A 6,859-nucleotide genomic window follows, 5' to 3' on the forward strand; every position below is an offset into this window, starting at 1 on the left:
GACAAATCCATTGAACCTCAGCAGCTGCCACTGGGGAGATTTCATTCATTCCCAGTATTGCCTTTTAAACTGAAGTGCCACTGGAACAAGCACATCTTTGATCCAAGTAGGAAATCATTTGGAGCTTTGTGTTTAATAGAGCTGAAGCCCTGGGAAAATGATGTCTTTATGAGGCTGTATGACAATGCAGGGCTCATGGCAGGCACACAGCGCTTTGCTGTGGCACTCCTCTTACTTTCCAGATGTATTTGGATGCATTTGTTCCTGAAGCAATGTGGAAACAAGGAGCTGAATTCAGCTGCATTGCTAGAAACTGCAGCATGACCTCAGAAAGCAGTCAGGAAGAGAGAGGCCAGTTCTGCCAGCTCTAAAATGGAGCTGGTGTGTCTCTGTTCCTGTCCTCGGGTGCTTCCTGCCACCTTGGGGTCACTTGTTCCTCCCTTAGCTCCAGGGGAACCATTGCACTAAGCAGGGGGTGCAACATACGTGGCCAATATTGTGCTAGAAGGCCATATGCTTAGGAATGTCTGTGTGTTCACGTACCTTGAGGTTGCAGGCCACCTCTTCCAATGCTGCTGCAGTTCCTCCCAGTATACTCACGAAGCAAAGTTAATGAAAACTACTTTTAAAGAAGCCATGTGAAGAACCCAGTAAGGAGATATTTTGCTGCGCTCAAGGCATGCATGTATAACCTGCAGGATTAGAACAAACCCTGCTCTGCAGGGAAGCCTGCTGAGGAAGAGGTATGGGGGTTCTTCTCCCCTGCTATATATTAGTTGTGGTGATGCTCTATGAGCTAATTGGCTCCTCTTCCTGAATATAGCAATATCTCTTCAGACCCGAGTGCATCCCCAACCTAAGAATGTCACAGGGATATTCTTAAAGGACATCAGCCCTTTGGTGTGTACCACAGTAAAGAAGACTAAGATTGAAAGGCCTGACACCTCATACTGAAGCAAAAGTAAATCTATCTTTGAAAACTTTGCAATAGCAAAGCAGTGAGATCCATCAGATAGTCACTAATGATTCATGGAAAGCAGTCACTAAAAATTCCTAATTCATTCATTAGCTGTAGTTCATTGACTTAGGTTTGGCAATAGAGCTGGAGGAGCTGGCTGTGTTTTCTTCCTAAAAAGACAATGTTGGGACTACATTCTACCATACCAACTTGCTGTTATTCCTTAAAGATTATTCCCCTTCAGCAAGTACTTTACCGTTTCGTTTCTTAGAAGGCTGCTTTAGAAATGCATTTATGAGAGCTCCCAACAAAGGTACTTTAGCTTAGTCACTGGTGGAGGCAATTATAAACTTTCTCAATCTAAATATTACTCTGAGTTACAAACAGTTGTATCAGCTGAGAAATGGAAGCTGGCTCCTGCGCAGCAAAAGCTGATGTGCTGACAGTAAGAGGGTGACCAATGCCGTGGTGGTGCCCTCCATGTGCTGCTCCGGGGCCCCTGTTTCCAGTTAAATGACCTGTGCCCAGACAGTGACATCCCCTGTCTGGAGTCACCCAGCATCTGTGTAATATCCATCCACACAGCAGATGCAACAGGAGACAACCTGAGGCCAGAGAGGAGGTAGGATTTCAGAGAACAGAACCTCAGCCGCCAGGTGATCGGTGGAGCAGCAGTTAGGAATAATACATGAGCTCCCCGTTGGTCTGGTACAGCTCGGCTGGGACCTGCCACTTCACTTCCCACTGATCCCAATTCCAGCTGCTCTGCTGGAAGAATTCCTACAGCCTGATAGAGGCCTTGGGAAAACCAGGATATAGGGGTGCTGTTGGGAGAAACAGGCATGGGGGCTTTCTGTTTTTGTAAGGCCTCGAGGGTCTGGTGTGAGATCACAGGACCCTGATGCTGGCACCATCATTAAAGGGCAACAAAATGGTTCTTAGGAAATGAAAGAACATTCCAGTCCATTTTGGAGCAGATCTGTAACACCAGAAAGGCCTGAGCTGCTGCATGAACCTTTCCCTGCAGAAAAGTGACTAAAGCAAAAAGGGACTTTAGCACTGCAGCTACGTAGCAGGAGAGAGCTGCGGTGAGGCTTCTTTCCCTGCCCCAGGACAGCACAGGGAGATGTGCTTGTAAGGAGGGTTGTTTGTATAAATAAATGTTCATTCTTGGCAGTGGAATGCAAACTATGCTGAAGGGCTGGAAACAGACCACTTTGTAAAGCTGAGGCCAGAGCAAGGGAGGGCTGGAGCGGGGCGGTGGGGAGGAAACTCACAGTCATTTTTAGCAACTTGGAGAGTTTCTCAAGCGTGTTTGGCATTTTTAATTATGCTGATGTAGAGCCTGCTCCAAGGACAAAAGGAGTCAGGAGCACAGGATAAACAATTAGGAAATTTCATAGCAGCCAGGGAGGGGTGGTGCTGTTTGTGGGTCTGGAGACTACCCTGGAACATGGAACCATCCTTCATACTTTCTAGACAGATGGAATTTGAAAGGCTTGCAGAATCTTCACCTAGGTCAGGAAACTCACATCGTGGGCTTCCCAACTTCTACTAAAGGCATATCTTTGGATATCCCACACAGGAAGGAGGTTAGTCTGAACTGCTGCTATTTGTCCAGGTTTCCTCAGGGGTAGGAAACTCTCTCCCTATGTTTGTACTGACTGTCTCCGAACCTGTGACTTTCCCACGTAAAATAAACCTGCCATTTCTGGTGGTGGAGGAGATCAGCTCTACCCTATCACATCATGAAGTCACGGCCTGTTTGTCTGGTTTCCTGGGTCAGGGCATCCTGCAGCACCCCTCTTTACATGTGTACTGGTGGAAAAGAGCTTAACAAGGGGCCTGTTTGCTGTTGAGCGGAAGCATCTCTGAAGGCCCATCCGGGAGTGGTTTCCGATGCCCCCCTGCTCTGGGCTCCATGGGACAGGGCTGCTGTGGAGGTGAGGAGAGGAACTCTGTATTCTCTGTGAGCTAATGGAAACTCACAGAGGAGGTATCCAGCTTTTGGGCATGAATAAATCATCAAGGGTATGAATTATTCAGTGCTCATCCCTCTAACGTGTGCTAAATTCAGACTCAAGAGGCAGCAGCCCCAGTGTGGGGCTTTTCTTTCCAAATATTATGGATGTGTGACAGGTTAAGGAATGGAAAGGTTCAACTGAAATGATGAGAAATAAAAGAATAATTTTTTAAAACAGCAGTAAAAAGCTGCTTGAAAGAGTTGGGATACCTCAGGCTGGTGTTACAGTGGCCAAGCTTTCAGCTCAGTGGTAGTGTTGAAGTAAGCCGTCCACAATAGAATCATCATGGGAAATAGGAATAAATAGCAGCTTGGGAAATTGGAAATACATGCTGGAGGGAAGAGCTGGAATTCTGGGCATAGAATCCCTACAGAAGCTGACCCAGCCTCCCAGGATCCGGTGCCTAACACACAAAAATCCACCTGGATTTCTCAACGTGTGATCTTGGTAGAACTTCTTGGATAATTCACCATTTCTGGGCTTAAGATATGTGTTGCAAGATCAATATCTTTGCCCTGTGGTGCTTTTTAAACATTCCATTTATTATGAGCTGAAATGGCTTGAATTAAGAGAAGCATTGGGTTGGAAGGGCTGGAAGGATGTCACTGTTCAAACTGTACTGCTGTAATGACTCTTAATTCTACAGCCCAAAACGACCTGTGGCTCAGGTAAGCAGGGGCCAGCCACATTCCCTATGCAACAGAAGCTGACATTAAAAGGCTGCAGTGAAGAGCTGCAGTTGTGGTGCAAGTTGCAGGGGGTATAATCAAACCTGAGATGAATCCAGACCACTCCAACTCAGGCTAGAAGAAAAACTCCCCCCCATCCCGTGTTGAAGAGCCAGGAAATGGCTGGTTCATCCCTCACAGGAAATGAGTCACCCAAAAGCATCGGCCGAGACAGGGAAGTTCTGAAACAACAGGGACTGATAGCAACAGAATCTGAACGCAGCAAGTCCCTCGTCCTGCCACAGAAATAAGGAGAGAAACGTAAAATGGGAGCTCTTGTGGTTATCCTTAACGTGTGAAGCTGCTCTAATGCTTGCAACACAGGCAATGCTGTAGGAAAAGGTGAATGTGCAATGGGACACTAAGGAAAGTTCCAAGTGCAGATCTATGTGCTTGTCAAGCATTTTTCAACCTTGTCTCTGGAAAAGGGCCTTAAAGTGGTGTGGTGGCCATGGCTGGCATGAAAATCCTGCTTTGGGAATGAGGTAGAAACAGTTCCTTCTATCAGTACTAAGCACATGGAGCATGGGAAGAATCCTCCCCTTGCTAGCAATGTGTGCTGTGCTGCTGTAATATCACACGTCTGCAGGTAAGGAAGGAACTTTTCCTGAGCACTAGAACTGCAGCCAGCTCTCCAATGAGAGTTTTCCACCTCTTGTTTTCAGGTTACAGATAGAAACGTTGTGGAAAAAGGGGGGGAAACCCCTTTGCTAGTTTGAAAATGAACGTTGTTCCCTAAAGTGTCCTGCAAACATGGAGCTATTTTAAACCGACAAAGGAAAAAAAGGCAGGCACAGGGTCTTTCTTGTTTCACCATTTTGTTGGTTTTCCCTGCATGGTAAATGAAATTCAAACAGATAACAGAAGCAGGAAGGGCTTAAAAGAGACAAACCTGGGTGTGCCCCACCAAGGCCTCTGGAGCATGTGAGTAACCGGAGCTGGAGGGTGGGACTGTTTTGCTGGGTCCTACTAAAGAGGCTGATTTCTGTTTTCTCCCTTTCTCCCTCTTTTTGGTTTCTTTCTCATGGCCCTTTTACTGGGATTTCTTTCTCAAAGCAACCCAAAAGAGATACAAGCAAAATGGCCGCTGAAATGCTGTACAATCAGCATTCCTGCTACAACTAAGGCAAATGGGAGTGAGCTTGCAAGAACCTTGAAGGAGTCATTTAAGCAAGGCCACAGCTGCACGGGGGTGTCTTGGAAAAGTAGGAATTCTTTGATGGCATCCACCTCTGTTTCCTTTTCCAAAGATACCAGACAAGCAGCTGGTGCATGCAATGAACTAATGTCAAGAACAACTAGTGATCAGTTTTTAGCATTAAGGATTGTATTTCTAAAACGTGTCATGCTCAGGGTACCTGTCTTTAGGGAACACTTCTTTACAAGCAGACTGAGGTATCCCATATTAAATGGGGTGATTCCATACCATCCTCTGCTCCAGAGGAGTTTCTTACAGTACATAAAGCAGGTTACTGGGAAGGGAAGATGAAGTGAAACACCTCCATGGGAAACAGCTTGAAACCAGGCAGAGTTTAAGGTGCCTTGTGGCTTGTGAGCTGGGCGTTAAGGTCCTGCTCTGCTTTGATCCAATCACTTTATCTCGCTGGCTCTCAGCTCAGCAACTCCAAAGCATAATCCCATCATTTTCCCATTCTTTGCCTCATCTGAGTTGTAGATTTCTTATCTGTGGCCTTTCATATGGGGCACCCAGCACAATAAGTTTGGTTTCAGCTGGGGCCTTCAGTCACCTGGAGCAAGAGGTAAGAACCTATTTTTCTCTATTTTAAACTTTACTGCTGGAACAAGCTGGGGAGCCAAATAAACCAAAGACAGGAAAATGAGAGCTACCAATGTCAATGGTAGTGAGCTGCTGTCTGCTCCTGGCCATCTGAGCATTGCCCCGCTCTCTGAGAAAGCAAAGTGCTATAGGAACCAGCACAGTAATACGTGCTTGGGAGAAAATAATAGATGGTTTCACTTTTATCACTTTTTTCTCCATATTCTAGTATTTTCTCCATATTCTATACAAGCCTAGTGTATGCTTCAGAAAGACTATAAAACACATGTCTGGGCCTGTCAAAGCTCCCTGCTATGAAGCAGAAACAGTGCCCAAGGATAAGACTCCCCATTTCAGGTGCACTCTAGCTTTCAAATCCTCCTCCAAACTTTCCTATCTGTCCCTGACGTGCTGTGTTGCAGCTCAGGTGCTTCCAGCAGTGGCAGTGCTCTGTGTTAGTGCTTTACTGCTGCTGGGCACTGACTGGCAGGGTTGTACAAGGAGTGTCAGGACTGGGAGGGCTGCTGAGGGATGAAGGCTTCTTCCTGCAGTGAAGACGTGTATTATGTTGCCTGGAGACTCTCAAAAGAGGGTTGCAGCTAACGAAGCGAGGTCACTGTGGGCTGGACATTTGATATTTGACTCAATGCTACACAAGGGACGAGGTCTAGGACAATTAATTCTTGTGCTGCACTCAGCAGAGGGGGTTATGACAAGCAAGGCAAAAAACAGGAGTAGAATTCCCAGTGAGCAAATATTGCCTATGTTTAAACAGAGACACACAGCATTTCATTAGCATCCATGGAGAGGAACCAGCCATAGCCTTGGGGCACAGATCCTGAGGTCTGCTCAGCCTCCAACAGAACCCAGCTCCTCGTGTCCCTGTTCCTTCACAGGAACAAGGTAAAACAGCCCTGTTCCAGCGAGGACCAGGCTGGGGTGTGCCTCTCCCTTATGTTTTGGGGGTCCTTCACCTCAGTGAGCTCAAGGATCATTTTGAACGATCCTTTAAGTCCATTGTAGGATGCTTCAGTTTACCAGAGATGGCCCAGCACCTGAAGGCCAAACCTTCTAGAGGTCTGAAAATGCCCAAAGACCAGAAATCCATGGATTTTACCAGAACCTCTGCACAAGTTAAGCCCTACAGGCAATGCCACATATTAAGAGTGAAACAAGCTGATCTACTTAACCACTGAGGTTCACTTGACTGGAAAAAGAGCTGCTTTGGCTAGCAAACAGTGTCAGAACTGTAACTTAGGACAAAATATTATCCTCGTACCTCAGCAGAGCAGGTCGGTGTTGTGTCTTACCTTACGAGTTCTGTTTCCCCACTGGGTAATCTTTATCCTTAAGACATTAACTGCAATTAAAC

This window comes from Neopsephotus bourkii, unplaced genomic scaffold (assembly GCF_033783945.1).
Source record: "Neopsephotus bourkii isolate Nb327-2 ecotype Australia unplaced genomic scaffold, CSIRO-AGI_Nbou_v1 NB_838, whole genome shotgun sequence".
In the NCBI taxonomy this organism is placed as follows: Eukaryota; Metazoa; Chordata; class Aves; order Psittaciformes; family Psittacidae; genus Neopsephotus; species Neopsephotus bourkii.